At 48.7% G+C, this 15,715-nt stretch overlaps 1 protein-coding gene across 5 annotated transcripts in view; it reads right to left on the bottom strand.

The window, feature by feature from the left end:
* The window catches only part of ELFN2 (extracellular leucine rich repeat and fibronectin type III domain containing 2), a 60,764-nt gene that overhangs the window by 15,261 nt on the left and 29,788 nt on the right, over positions 1–15,715 (bottom strand). For 3 of the 5 annotated variants that reach the window (XM_073330283.1, XM_073330292.1, XM_073330301.1), the window contains exon 2: positions 6,897–6,969. The exons of the other annotated variants lie outside the window; for them this stretch is intronic. The gene's annotated coding sequence lies outside the window, so the exon portion shown is untranslated. The remainder of the gene's footprint in view (positions 1–6,896; positions 6,970–15,715) is intronic. 5 annotated transcript variants of the gene reach the window in all.

The following is a 15,715-nucleotide window of genomic DNA, read 5'->3' on the forward strand; positions in this document are numbered from 1 at the left end:
TGCACCATATTTACAGACAGGATGGCTTTGGCAACTCAATTCTACTGTCCCCTAGGTACATCACACTGCTTCACTGATCAGTCTGTATCTACCCCAACCCAGCTGTGCCACCCACCCACTGAATCAGCAGTTGCACTGAGTCACCCTATCCCTCTCAGAGTGGGTACTTCCACCAAAAAATCCTAGGGTTCCTCTCACCAAGCGAGTGGCTCTCCCACTTAACACTGGCTTCAACCATTATCCACCTACATCTGTTTCTCTATGAACTACATCAGCTCACTCTATAATTGCCTTGAACCCATTCAAAATCCTCCACCTAGCAACACCATTCACTAAAACCACATGCAGGACTGACTCAACACTTCTCACTGAACGATGGCTCTTTCCTCTTCAAAAATGAGCGACTGCATGGAGTTATTCTTCCCTGCCTTGTTCAGTACAGCCCCAACACACTCACTCAAATAACCCCTGCTTCATACAGCCCAAACTCACTCACCCCCTCCATCTGAACTCAGTACAGCCACAACTCACTCATTCACTCATCCCTACACCTACGGAATACATCCCAACTTACTTATCCACTCCTCCCTACGTCTACTCAATACACCCCAACTCACTCATTCACTCCACTCCATCACTACTCAATACAGCCCCAATACAGTCATACTTCTCCCTACTTCTATTTAATACAGCCCCAACTCATTCTTCCAGTTCTTCTTACCCCTTCTCAGTACAGCCACAATCCATTCATTCACTCCTCTCTAACCCTACTCAACACAACCCAACTCACTCATCCTTTACTCCCTATACCTACTCAATACAGCCCCAACTCATTCAGCTGCTCCTCCTACCTCTACTCAATACACCCCCAACTCACTCAGCCACTCCATTTCACCCCTGTTCAGGAGAGTCCAAGTTACTCATTCATTCCACCCCTAATCAGTACAACCGCAATTCATTCATTCATGCACCCATACTCAATTGAATAGCAACTCTCACATTTGCACCATTACTCTAGGAAAATCAGAGTAATTCAATACACTGTCAGTCAGTCATGCTAATTCTGCAATAATGCTCCTCCTCTTCACTCTATAGTCTTCCTCTCATTTGAGTAAAGACCCTTGTCCTTCATTCCCTCTTTCTTTCTCTCAGCCCCAGGCATGTTCACTCCAGTTACTGAACATCTCCTCATTTATTCAGTGTTACTTATCCAAATATTCTCTTTATTTATGAATCTCTCTCTTCTTCAGTAATATTCGCTTGTTCAATGCTATGTGCCAGTGATACTCAGACTGAGGCTCGGGAGCTGCAAGTGCCTCTTGAACACGTCTCCTGCGGCTCCTTGCAGCACGGTATTAAAACACTGTGTGATTTAAGTATTAACCAATCTAAGTTATTAATCAATCAGGATGCTTTTACTATGTTATTAACCAATTGTGGAATACTTGGTCAGTCATTTTGATGTGAGAATAATATATTAAGTGAAACCATGAATTCACACTACTGTGACTCTTCTGGGTAATGCTGATTGCTAATTTGGCTCCTGAACCACTGAGGTCTGAGTATCACTGCTCCATAGAGTCTTGTTTACTTATCCAATAATAATGATTTCCTAACCAGTGATTCATACCCCCATTGGCAATTACAGTTCTCTTCATGCTTAGAAACATGCTTATTCATTTTCCTACCTACAATAACCTATGTCTACTCATTACACTACACTCCCTTCAAAAGCCATTCAAGGAACAGATGATCAGTGTAAAATAAATCAATAATGAAATAAAATAATAAGATTGATGTATATGTTTTTGCATCCCTTTTTAGGTATAGGGGTCAAATCCAAAGCTATTATTGCAAGTCACCCAAAAGTTGGGGGATTCAGATAGAAGGGGTCCCCAAATTCACATCCTCCTTAGTTTTGGTTTATCCCACTGTTCTGCCCTCTCTCAGCTCCTTACTCTCTATTCTACACTTTTTCCCATTCTTTACTGGATGTAGTAGTAGTAATGGTAATGCCCAGCTGAGATCAGGGTTCCATTGTACTAGGCACTGTACAAATATTGTAAAAGACAGTCCTTCCCCCAAAGAGCCTACAGTCAAAATATACAAGACAAACAAAGGTATCATAGAATCATAGAAGTGTATGACTGGAAGGGACTTCAAGAGGTCTTCTAGTCCAGTCCCCTGCACTCAAAGCAGGACTAAGTATCTAGACTATCCCTGACAGGTGTTTGTCTAAAAATCTCCAATGACAGAGATTCCACAACCTCCCTAAGCAATTTATTCCAGTACTTAACGACTCTGATAGTTAGGAAGTTTTTTTTTAATGTCCAACCTAAACGTCCCTTGCTGTAATTTAAGCCCATTGCTTCTTGTCCTATCCTCAGAGATTAAGGAGAACAATTTTTCTCCCTCCTCCCTGTAACAACATTTCATGTACTTGAAAACTGTTATCGTGTCCTCCCTCAGTCTTCTCTTCTCCAGATTAAACAAACCCAGTGTGTTCAATCTTCCCTCATAGGTCATGTTTTCTAGACTTTTAATAATTTTTGTTGCTCTTCTCTGAACTTTCTCGAATTTATCCACATCTTTCCTGAAATGTGGCCCCCAGAACTGGGCATAATACTCCAGTTGAGGCCTAACCAGCATGGAGTAGAGCAGAAGAATTATTTCTCGTGTCTTGCTTAGAACACTCCTGCTAATACATCCCAGAACGATGTTTGCTTTTTTTGTAACAGTGTTACACTGTTGACTCATATTTAGCTTGGGATCCACTGTGACCCCCAGATCCCTTTCCGCAGTACTCCTTCCTAGGCAGTCATTCCCCATTTTGTATGTGTGCAACTGATAGTTCCTTCCTAAGTGCAGTACTTTGCATTTGTCCTTATTGAATTTCATCCTATTTACTTCAGACCGTTTCTCCAGTTTGTCCAGATCATTTTGAATTTCAGTCCTATCCTCCAAAGCACGTGCAACCCCTCCCAGCTTGGTATCGTCTGCAAACTTTGTAAGTGTACTCTCTATGCCATTAATTAAATAATTGATGAAGATACTGAACAGACCCGGATCCAGGACCAATCCCTACGGGACCCCACTTGATATACCCTTCTAGCTTGACTGTGAACCACTGATAACTACTCTCTGGGAACAGTTTTTCAACCAGCTATGCTCCCACCTTATAGTAGCTCCATCTAGGTTGTATTTCCCTACTTTGTTTATGAGCAGGTCATGCGAGACAATATCAAAAGCCTTACTAAAGTCAAGATATACCACATCTACCACTTCCTCCCTATCCACAAGGCTTGTAATCCTGTCAAAGAAAGCTATTAGGTTGGTTTGACATGATATGTCCTTGACAGATCCATGCTGACTGTTACTTAGCACCTTATTATCTTCTAGGTGCCTGCAAATTGATTGCTTAATTATTTGCTCCATTGCCTTTCTGGGTACAGAAGTTAAACTGACTGCTCTGTAATTCCCCAAGTTGTCCTTATTCCCCTTTTTATAGATGGGCACTATATCTGCCCTTTTCCAGTCTTCTGGAATGTCTCCCGTCTTCCATGACTTTTTGAAGATAATCGCTAATGGCTCAGATATCTCCTCAGTCAGTTCCTTGAGTATTCTAGGATGCATTTCATCAGGCCCTGGTGACTTCAAGACATCTAACTTGTCTAAGTAATTTTTAACTTGTTCTTTCCCTATTTAACCCTCTGATCTTACCTCACTGGCATTCACTATGTTAGATGTTCACTCACTACTAACCTTTTTGGTGAAAACTAAAAGAAAAAAGTCATTTAGCACTTTTGCTCTTCCCACATTTTGTTTTTTCCCCCCTCATTGAGTAAGAGGCCTACCTTGTCCTTGGTCTTCCTCTTGCTTCCAATGTATTTGTAGAATGTTTTCTTGTTACCCTTAAGTCTCCAGCTAGTTTCATCTCGTTTTGTGCCTTGGCTTTTCTAATTTTGTCCCTCCATACTCGGGTTATTTGTTTATATTCATAAAGGACTGTTATCCCCATGTTACAGATGGGGCACTGAGGCACAAAGAGATTAAGTGACTCACCCAAAGCCCCACAGGATGTCTGTGTTGGAGCAGGGAATTTAACCTAGATCCCCTCAGTCACAGTCCATCTTTGCTCTCCGCAAAGCCCTCATAAAAGGCCCACATCCATACCTTATTATGCCTCTTGCTCATCGTCCAGTCCTCATTCCCTCTACCTCTGCTCATACTTTCGGGCCTTGAATCAGCAAACCACTGAAGCACATGACCAACTTTAAGCACATGCACAGTCCCATTCCAGGGCCCAGATGATTCTTTCTAAGCATCCATACTGATCCTACCCACATCTCCCAAACACAAGAGATTCTTCCTGCTTGGGCGCTCCCTCTTGCCTTTGAGTGATCCATCTTCTTTCTCTCTCTTCTCCTCTCCCCCTTGCTTCTAAAAATATAGTCTCCCATTTACTACTGACCGGACACTCCAGCCTGTCATGTCACCCTTCTTCCCCTTTCCCCTCTGGTGTTCCAAAAATACCTGATGTTCCTTTAAAGAGGGAAGTTAGGTCAGGGCACTGCTGTCCATGGTGCTGAAACAGAGCACTGGCAACAAGGTCTCTGGGGTGTGAAAGAGCAGGACTGTGGCCAAAACTATGAATTGCCATTGCTGATCTTAAACACAAAAAAGAAGCTTACAAGAAGTGGAAGATTTGACAAATGACCAGGGATGAGTATAAAAATATTGCTCGGGCATGCAGGAGTGAAATCAGGAAGGCCAAATCACATCTGGAGTTGCAGCTAGCAAGAGGTGTTAAAAGTAACAAGAAGGGTTTCTTCAGGTATGCTGGCAACAAGAAGAAAGTGAAGGAAAGTGTGGGCCCCTTACTGAATGAGAGAGGCAACCTAGTGACAGAGGATGTGGAAAAAGCTAATGTACTCAATACTTTTTTTGCCTCTGCCTTCACGAACAAGGTCAGCTCCCACACTACTGCACTGGGCAGCACAGCATGGGGAGGAGGTGACCAGCCCTCTGTGGAGAAAGAAGTGGTTCAGGACTATTTAGAAAAGCTGGATGTACACAAGTCCATGGGGCCAGATGCGTTGCATCCAAGAGTGCTAAAGGAGTTGGCAGATGTGATTGCGGAGCCATTGGCCACTAATGAAAACTAATGGCGATCTGGGGAAGTCCCGGACGACTGGAAAAAGGCTAATGTAGTGCCAATCTTTAAAAAAAGGAAGAAGGAGGATCCTGGGAACTACAGGCCAGTCAGCCTCACCTCAGTCCCCGGAAAAATCATGGAGCAGGTCCTCAAGGAATCAATCCTGAAGCACTTACATGAGAGGAAAGTGATCAGGAACAGTCAGCATGGATTCACCAAGGGCAAGTCATGCCTGACTAATCTAATAGCCTTCTATGACAAGATAACTGGTTCTGTGGATGAAGGGAAAGCAGTGGACGTGTTGTTCCTTGACTTTAGCAAAGCTTTTGACACTGTCTCCCACAGTATTCTTGTCAGCAAGTTAAAGAAGTATGGGCTGGATGAATGTACTATAAGGTGGGTAGAAAGTTGGCTAGATTGTCGGGCTCAACGGGTAGTGATCAATGGCTCCATGTCTAGTTGGCAGCTGGTATCAAGCGGAGTGCCCCAAGGGTCAGTCTTGGGGCCGGTTTTGTTCAATATCTTCATGAATGATCTGGAGGATGGTGTGGATTGCACCCTCAGCAAGTTTGCAGACGACACTAAACTGGGAGGAGAGGTAGATACGCTGGAGGGTAGGGATAGGATACAGAGGGACCTAGACAAATTGGAGGATTGGGCCAAAAGAAATCTGATGAGTTTCAACAAGGACAAGTGCAGAGTCCTGCACTTGGGACGGAAGAATCCAATGCACCACTACAGACTAGCGACCGAATGGCTCGGCAGCAGTTCTGCAGAAAAGGACCTAGGGGTGACAGTGGACGAGAAGCTGGATATGAGTCAACAGTGTGCCCTTGTTGCCAAGAAGGCCAATGGCATTTTGGGATGTATAAGTAGGGGCATTGCCAGCAGATCGAGGGACGTGATCGTTCCCCTCTATTTGACATTGGTGAGGCCTCATCTCGAGTACTGTGTCCAGTTTTGGGCCCCACACTACAAGAAGGATGTGGAAAAATTGGAGAGAGTCCAGCGGAGGGCAACAAAAATGATTAGGGGACTGGAACACATGACTTATGAGGAGAGGCTGAGGGAACTGGGATTGTTTAGTCTACTGAAGAGAAGGATGAGGGGGGATTTGATAGTTGCTTTCAACTACCTGAAAGGTGGTTCCAAAGAGGATCGATCTAGACTATTCTCAGTGCTAGCGGATGACAGGACAAGGAGTAATGGTCTCAAGTTGCAGTGGGGGAGATTTAGGTTGGATATTAGGAAAAACTTTTTCACTACGAGGGTGGTGAAACACTGGAATGCATTACCTAGGGAGGTGGTGGGATCTCCTTCCTTAGAAGTTTTTAAGGTCAGGCTTGACAAAGCCCTGGCTGGGATGATTTAACTGGGGATCGGTCCTGCTTTGAGCAGGGGGTTGGACTAAATGACCTCCTGAAGTCCCTTCCAACCCTGATAGTCTACGATTCTATGAAATACAACTCCCTGCTCCATATTAATTCCCCGCCATTTCCACAATCAGCTCAGCTCAGTTTTCCAGGTCAAAATGAGATTCTACTTCCCTCCATTGAGCCACCAGCATGGGCCTGAGGTCTGAAATTTATAATTCACATTGACAATACAGGCTGGGGTGGTCCTGCTGGCTTGGATAGAGGCAGGACAGCAAGAGTGGCTTCTGCAGAGCTCACTAAAGTGTTTTCTAAGTCCTTGGTTTTAACTGTAAGCAAAGCAGGAAGCACTCAGGAGGCAGACACACCTGAGAGATGGGAGAAGTACTCATGGTATCCCGGTCTCAGCAAGGAGCTGGAATCCCCTCATTATCTCCAGTTCTATGGAAACAAACAAGTGGAAAGAAGGGTTATAGCATGAGGGATGGAGACGGCTGTTTGGAAGCGAATCCATGGGATAATCCAGCTATCTACCCATATATTTATCTCTGTCTCTATGCCCTGTTGCATCAAACACCAATTTGAGTGGTTGGTAAACAAGTTAGGCTGTTCAGCTGTCCCATTAATTTGCTCCTTGCCTCACTAGTCTACCTGTAGTAGGAAAAAATGTATGTTTGGAAATTGGCAGTGTTGGGTATAGAATTACCAGGCTGGGGGTCCACTGACTGCTAGAGAAAGAGAGAGACAGACAGACAGAGAAAGATTAAATATTGCAACATCCATGCCTAGATATTATGATTATGGGCACATTAGAAAGTAGAAAGAAAAGAAAAGAAAAGAAAAAGAAAAAGAGTCCAAATTAATTTCGGAGTGATATACTGAAAACAAAACAAAAAAAGGGAAAGAATTAAATACGCATTGACGGGAAACTGGGAAAGAATATTTTTTTATGCACTTGTTAACATTTGTGAAGTAAAGTAACCCAAAATTTATGCCATTAATTTGCATGTATTACATTTTCCCCCCTGTGCTGCCAGTTTATAGTCTCTGTGAAACCTTTGAAAAGTTGTGGTTTTCCCCCTTCGCTTGTGTTAATTAACGCTTGTGAAATAGGTTTTTGTTTTGTTTTGTTTTACACAGCTGCTGTTGTACATCACTAAACTAATCATCAGATGATCCCTATGCCTTTTTCCATAGGCCACTTCTGCTGCCTCCCCATTCACTTGCATGGGAGGTGACCCAGGGTCCACTAAACCACATTGTTAACTAAGCGTGCCCAGAAGCAGGAGACTCATGCCAATCATCTTTCCAGTTTGCACAAATTGTCACGCAGAGGGGCTTTCACTGGGGATGGTCTCTGACAGATGAAGAGTTAACAGCTCCAAACCACTCATGCTATCACATTGCCATGCTGAGGCACACTGTATTTACACATTAGTAGTCACTAGGGTGCTTTGAAATCAGATTCCCGGGGGAAATCCAGCCAAAGACTCACTGAGACTCCTAATGAAACGACTGACGGCCACACCAGGAAAAAGAAACCAGTGTTTGGACTACAGCATATTCTCATGCTGGTGGTAGAGGAAGGATTTTCTCCTGGGTGTTAAGGACCCCTGCAAAGCCCGAGATCTGGAGCAAGCATTCAATAAATTCAATTCAGGTTCTTCCCCTCCTCCCAGGGGCTACCCCCAGAGTGCATTCCAAGGACCACAGCAGCCCTGTTCAAGTTCTTCCCCACCAAGGTAAATCCTGGTATTCCCATTGCAGGCAGGCATACATTATTCCCAGGGAGCTAGCAGAGTTGGAGAGACCCTTTTCTGCCTGACTCTAGCACAGAGTGTATCTGTCAGATCCTCTTTGAGCTCAGCAGGTATCCCAGCATGTGATTTTCTGTGCTCAGCTGGAGGGGAATCTTAGTCCTGGCCTCATTATGTCCTGACTTTCCCTGAATGTCTCTAAGGCCCCATCCTTACCGGTACTACAATGACTTGTGTTAAGCAAGAACACAGGTTTTAAGCTTGGTTTTGACACCGGTTGGTTCCCAGTCGTGCTGGCCAGCCAAACCTTCTTAGAAACCAGTTCAGCTAGGACCACGATTCCGCTGATGTTCAACATTGATCCTTGTGGGCAGGGCCTGACCCCCTCTCAAGAGGCACGGCCCCTTCTTGTGCAGCGAAGGCAGGGAACAACGTTGAAACCGTTAATCACTTCAACAGTGAAGATGCTTCCCCCTCCCCCACCCCACCCCAAACCTAATTCTCTGCTTTCAATCAACTGAAGGCTCTGGCAGGCACTTTATTGGTATCCAGGGGGGGTCTCTGTTGAATTGGAGCGGGAGGGGGGGGTGTGAACCAGATTTCTATTCTGACATTATTACATTGCGGCATGGGGGTGTTAAGCACTGGGGAGGATACTTTCATTTACTCGCTGGCTTTCTGTTGCCTTGGCAACACGAACAATGAATCCGAACCAGGACTCCAGCTACCATGTGGTGGTAATGGGGCGGGGGTTGGGTTCCCACCTGTCTGTTTGTTTGGAGGGGTGCAGGGCAAAGTGGTGAAGAGCGCCAAGGTGACAAAGGGAGCAGGGACGGACTCCTACACAGATACACACCTCCCGCACACGCCAACAACATAAACACAGACACCCATGCAAACAGACACACGGCCTCCACACTGAGAAATGCAACCACACCCCCTCCGGCGTCCATGCAGGCACAAACAGATACACAACAGGCACAAACTCGCAGGCACATTCACATGAACACACAGATACACCCTTGGCTTTTTATTCTTGCCATTAACTTGCACCCCCTGCCCTCCTGGACTACTGTAGCTCGTTTCAGGCACTTAGACCAGAGTGTCCCAGGCTTCAAACTCAGGGCTCTGAAGCACAAGGAATACAAGGGGGCCATCCCTGCTAGCTTCGCCAGAGAAGGGATTTTCCATCTCTAACCTGTGCCAAAAGGCAGCTGTGGTCTGCCCGCAGCCTACTCACTCTCCCAGGAGATGCCAAGCAGTTTGCGGCACGTGCCCGCTCAGCCCCTCCTCCTCTGCTAGGCAGCTGGCATCACCGTGCTCCCATTTACACCTTTCAGCACTTCAAACTAGGGATCTGGCTTGGACTAGTGACAGGCTGTTCCACATCTGTGACTCAAAGCCACCTGTCCCAGCCAGGAGCTGCCTCCCCCATTACAGTCCCTCAGCTGCTTCCCCTGCCTCCACCCCAGCCCAGCTGGACAGCTGAGGGCCCTCATAATCACGGCAATTCCCCTCCACTTCTCCAGGCCGGCCCGTCACAGACACAGCCTTCTGACCACGGGGAATGAAACGGGCAACTCACGGGAGCCCAGCTACACACCGCCAAAGGGGGGCACTGTACACCAACGCTAAGTGCTGCTTTGTTTCTTGGCCCCCTGGCACCACAGTTCTCCCAGCCTGGGCCGTGTTGGGTGTATCTCCCGCGGGATAGGCAAGAGTGGTAACCCTATGCACACCCTTCCCGGCTGGCTCTGGGGGAGCGAGCAGAGCAGTGAATTGAATCCCCGTCCTGTGTTCCCACGCAGCCTTTGGGCTGCTGCCACTCATATTCCCTTTCCCATAGCCCCCTCTGAGCCCTGGGAGCAGAGGACAGCTGTGGTACGGTGCCATGTGGGCATGCCCCCTCCCTGCCCTCAATGGACCCCTACACTGGGGGCTGAAGGCCGGGCTAGCCCAGAGCCTGAATGCCAAATCTGCTCCAGCCAGAGGGGAGACTGGCTTCATCCACTTCCAGGCTGCCAGAGTGATATTAAGGGGCCTTCGTGTGATGGGGAATCAGCCCCCCACCCTCAGAGGGGGACTCTGCCAGGGGCAGGATCGGGTTCCCGTGCGGTAGAGAAGGAGGCAAGGCCTGAGTGAAGCTGGAGACTGAATTCCCGTCAGGCCAGCAGAGCAAGTGCCTGGGGGTGAGGGGGTCAGGCCTTAGGGGAGCACTGCATGCAGAGGGACGGGAAGTAGAGAGGGGATGCCCCACTCAAGCCGGCAGGGGGCAAAAGCCCTTTGCATGGCAGAGCCAGGGTTTGTTGTGGCTGGCACAGCATTGTGTATGTGTGTGTGTCAGAGGGCGCTGCCTCCTGTCCACCCCACACCCACAGGGCTTTCGACGCCCAATTAGGCTCCTGGCTGCCTCCCATCCTGTGACTCCAAACTCTCCATCTGCTCAATTAAAAAAAAAACACCACAGGAAAGGAGAAAAACAAACACTTAATTTCTAATCTCATCAGTCCTCTCGCTAATTAGCGCCCTCTGAGCTCAGGCACAGGCTTCCTGAGACACCGGTGGGGACGGTAATGACCCCCGACCTGCGCACACATATGTAGGGAGAGGAGGGAGGGGGAAGGGGGTTTCCAATCCCTCCAAACAGTGTCGGGAGGAGGTCACAGGAGCGTGGAGGCCTTGTTTGCTGTTGGTTTGAATCTACTTTCATGCACTCTCTCTTTCCCCCCGCCCCCCTCCTGCCCCCCAAGTAAACCAAGAGAATGGGATTCTGGGGCAACGCCCCTTCTTGGCAGGATCCCTGGGGTGGGGGGGATGGGTTTAGGGGAGGGGAGGGGACTGGAGCAGATTCTGTCACTGATCCCACCTTGAAACACATGCTAATTTGTGCCTCCTGCAATCACGTCAGTGGTAATGAAGGGCTCCGTTCAGGACACGCGGGACACTAATTAGGGGGCTTCCAAGCCAGCATTCTGTGGCGTGCTCTCTAAAGCGGGGGTGTTCTCTGCTCAACGGAGGAGTTTTGGCTGCGGCTGCTGGGAAGGCTCTTCCCCCCTCCCTTCCCCCCCCCCATCTCCCATGGCAACTCTAACATGGTAGCAAGCAAGTTGCAGGTATCTGGTGTGAGCAACCCCCAGCCAGCCCGGTTGGGGTTTGGTACCAGGTGTATGATGCCAGGGGAGGAGTTACAGAAGATAGGTCCCTACTGCTCTTGGAGAGCTGGGGAGACAGAGGAGAGAGGGGGAAGGCGATAGAGGGCAGAGAACGAAGAGGAGGAGAGAGAGCATGAAGGAGTGAAGACAGAGAGAGAGATGGAAGATGAGCCGGACCACAAGTGAGGGAAAGAGAGGAAACCGGAAAGAAGAGGAGACACTCAGAGAGACAAAAAGAAGAGGCAGAGACAGCACGGTACTCATGCCTGCTGGAGCTGGTCACGCTTAGCTTGGTTCCGAAACCAGCCCCTGTATTTTGGGGAGCAAATAACTGCCTGATTCTGCTTTCCTCATTCTCCAGAGTGTTTGGACAAAGTGCTCTTAGCCTCTGGGTCCTCTGCAAACTGCGCACTCTGACTCGTCACTGGCAGGGCTGTGTGGCTGGCTGGTTGTCTACATCCCATCGCGTTACTGCTGCTCACCGATCGGATGGCTGACACGTTTTCAACGGGACGATATCAAGTAACGGATCAAGCGCTTGCCGCACAATTGTCTGTGCAACTTCAGGGACTCACAGGCATTTTCACAGACACCTGGCGCTCATCCAAATACTGATGACTAATGAGTTCCACAACCACACAAATCAGAGCAAGCCCAGCTCATGGGCACATCAGCCTGTCTATCTAGGCACCCATCTGGCCCATGACACCAGAGCATCTGAGCACTACACAGCACTCCCTGGGAGGAGGAGAAACACTTGGATTCCAGTTTTACAGATAGGGAAGTGAGATATGGGGGGGATTAAGTGACTCACCCAAGGCCACACAGCGAGTTTGTGGCTGAACTGCAAATTGAACCCAGGACTCCTGATGACTGGTCTAGGGCCCTAGCCACTAGAACATCCTTCCTACCCTAGGAAACCTTCATGAAAGGTTTGGTGGTAAGTATCACAGTGCTATTAAACAGGCACAGAGTTAGAGACAGAAGGAGAAGGACAGACAGAGAGAACTAGGGACAGAAGGAGATTCATGGAGAAGGAGAAAGTATGAGTCGGAGAGACAATGAGAGATGAGAGGAAAAAAGCATAACTTTCCATTGTCTTCAATGGGCTTTGGATCAGGCCCAGAGAAAGAGAGAGAACAAGGGAAAGAAGAGGAGGAGGAGAAGAGAAAGAGAAGGAGAGATGAGCAAGGGAGAAACCGAAAGAGATGAGAACTGACTCCGAGAGACAGAGACAGAGGCAGAGACTGAGAGGTGCAGTTTGACTAGTGCTGATCAGCAACGTGCGAAGTGCTGCTATCCAACGGGCCACAGAGTGGCACAGAAATCCCAACCAGCCTGGGCTAGCCTAGAGGCTGCCCACAAGCTGCTTTCATTGACTCCAGGGTGGGAGCCACACCACCATGTTCTGATGAGCCAGGACCTTGAATGTGGCTAAGCCAGCCCAGTGCTATCCTGCAGCCACCTCCTAGGGATGCCAGGCTGGACCCCCTGGGGGTGTCAGAGACCATCACTGCATTAGAGCCAATGTAATTTACACCAGCTGAGGATCTGGCCGTGCCACTGGGCTAGCTCTGGTGCGCCAGCCGCTCCCTTCCCGGACATGGCCACTCACTAACACTGCCTTCCCCAATTTCCACTGTAACATTTGCAAATTCAAATCTCGGGCTTTATGTAAAAAACATGGTGTTTTCTTAGAGCCAAATCTCCCAGCTAATGAGTCTGAGATGGTGATGAAGCCTCAGCATGCTAGGGAAAATGGCTACCCGCCCCACCACCCTTCACTCCCCATCACTCAGCACTGTACATTAGCAGCCCCGTTCTCTCCTTCATGCACAACACTTCATCCCCGCCCTGGCTCCGGCAGCCCCTACAAGTGCCCGCCCTTTCGGGAGACTCCAGGATTAGCCAGTCTCTCCATGTCCCTTGCTTTCTCTCTCCTTCCAGAGAAAGTACCCCAACGCATCCACCCACCACTGGGGCAGCACTGTATCATGGACAGGGCAGCCCTGCCTCCCAGGTGATGCCTGGCATCCCAATGCTTCCCTCAGAGGGCACTACCTACTGTCCCAGCAAACGGTATCCCTGTAGCAACATCCCCAGAGTCTCGGGGGAGCATGGGGCTCTGCAGCAATGAGTGTGGGACAAGGAGTCAGGACACCTGGGTTCTATTCCTACTGGGTTCTATTCCTACACCATCTCGCTGTGTGATGTGGGCAAGTCCCTTTGCCTCTCTATGCCACTTCCCCCCACCACACAGGGGTGTTGTGTTGCAAAGGCTACTGCATGTCTGTTCAGTGTATTGGAACAGGCGAAGTGACCTCTATGCTGTGAGTCGTGGTGTTACAGGAGATGGGCTCTCCCAGGAGTGCCTCATAGGAGACCTCAGGTGTTCTCAAAGGAAACACCATGCTGAGCTAGGAGGGGAATACCAGGGAACAGGGCACCACCACACATCCCCGCAGGGGTGGCAAAGCATCCTAACCTATTCCTTGCAGTACACGCCGCACTGACCCAAGGGATAGCACCAGTGGGACAGAGCTCCTGCCACCACCCCAACAGGAAACACAGACACCCCACTGACTGGGGTGGGCCTACCAGTTAGCAGCACCCCGTTCTCTGCTCCCTGGACTCTGCCTGGTTAGGAATCTCTCTCTTTCCCTGCCTCTGCCTGGTGAGGAGAGCTCTCTGCATCAGCAAATCCTCCCTGATCTCCCAGCCGGCTCTCCCAGACTGGAGAGGAGATAAAGATCTTTGAAGTGGGATTGAAACTACTCCTCCACTTGAGAACCCCTCACTTAAGGAAAAGCCTCCCTGAGTTAACCTGCATCTCTGCACACAACACAGCATGTCAACAGACAGCGAGGAGTCAGGAGAGAAACGACAAGGGAAGGGGAGGGAGAGAAACCAGTCCCACATTCTCCCGGCTTCTGCAGCCAAGGCGGAAAACCCTTCAATGGAACCTTGAGCCTCTCGGTCACCCCCCTTCCCTGCCTCCTTCCCTAAGCTATGTTACCCTTGTTCTCCTGACTGGCAACGCTGTCATGGGTCTCCCAACACCCAGCTCTGGAAAGGAATGCAAGGCCCAAATCTCCAAGGTCCCCCTAGAAACACGGCTGAGAAATGGGCAGGTGCTACTGTTTTGCATCTGCCTGCCCATTTGGCAGGTTCACTTTCCAGGGCAAGGTCAGAATGCAAGTCCCTGTGGGAGGAGACTGCACTGTGTGCACTTATCTAGCACATATATCTGTGCAGTATTTTGGAGGCCATGGGCTCCCAGGAGTGCCTTCATGTGCATCGGAGATTGTAAGGGCACCTACCTGCACTCTTACTCTCAGAGTTGGTGCATCAGAGGGAATATTCATGCACGTGTGTGGGAGAGTGTATTAGCATATGTGTGAGCATGTGTCTGCCCCAGTTGTTACAAGGCATGGAGGGTGTGTGAGCACTTGTGCACATGAGTGTGACTGCTTATTTCGGTGGATGCCTGGCTTGAGTGGGCCCACGCAGCTTATTTCGGTGGTGCAGGCTTGAGTGAGCCCAGATCCATATAAGCATGTCAGTGCAGATACTAGTATGTGAGTACACACGCAGAGGTGTGTCTGTGACTGGCAGTTCAGATCCATCAGAGTTTATCCGCATGACAAGATCACCTGTGAGCATGTGTGCGCGCACACACAGCAGAAAATGTATTATCCTTCGAATGTGCATAGGCATGTGTGGATATTAACATGCCCGCATATGTACACATAGAACAATGTACACCAGTGCCCAGCTGAGGATTGGGCAGACATATGCGAGTGTGAGTGTGTATGCATGAAACTGAGTGCAAACACTGTGAATGACAGCATGCCTGTTTGCTGGGGAACTTTCCATCTAAACCAGCTGACAGCTGCTCCCCTGAGTTTCCTGGACACCAATAACGTTTTCCCTTTCCTAATCTCCCTGATGTAAATCCATTCGCTGCGAGTGCCTAGAGACTTTTAATTCCATCGGCATTAAACTCACTAAAACCTCTATTACCAAAAGCTTTCAGGATTTTCCCCGGAATCTACAAGTCAGGTCTGTAACATGACAAACTCCTCTTCTCTGGGGCGTTTTAGAAATTAATTTGTACATTCTAAATGCCAGGACCACAATGGGACGATCCAGATATCCCCCTTCTGACTGTAAGCTCCAGCCACTGTGGTGTCCAGGCAGAAGCAGTTCCCAGGTGCTGTGCTGTATTCCTGCAGCTATGGCTCAGTGCTAGAGGTTCCCAGATGCCCTAATATACAA

The sequence above is a fragment of the Lepidochelys kempii genome, chromosome 1, assembly GCF_965140265.1.
Source record: "Lepidochelys kempii isolate rLepKem1 chromosome 1, rLepKem1.hap2, whole genome shotgun sequence".
NCBI lineage: Eukaryota > Metazoa > Chordata > Testudines > Cheloniidae > Lepidochelys > Lepidochelys kempii.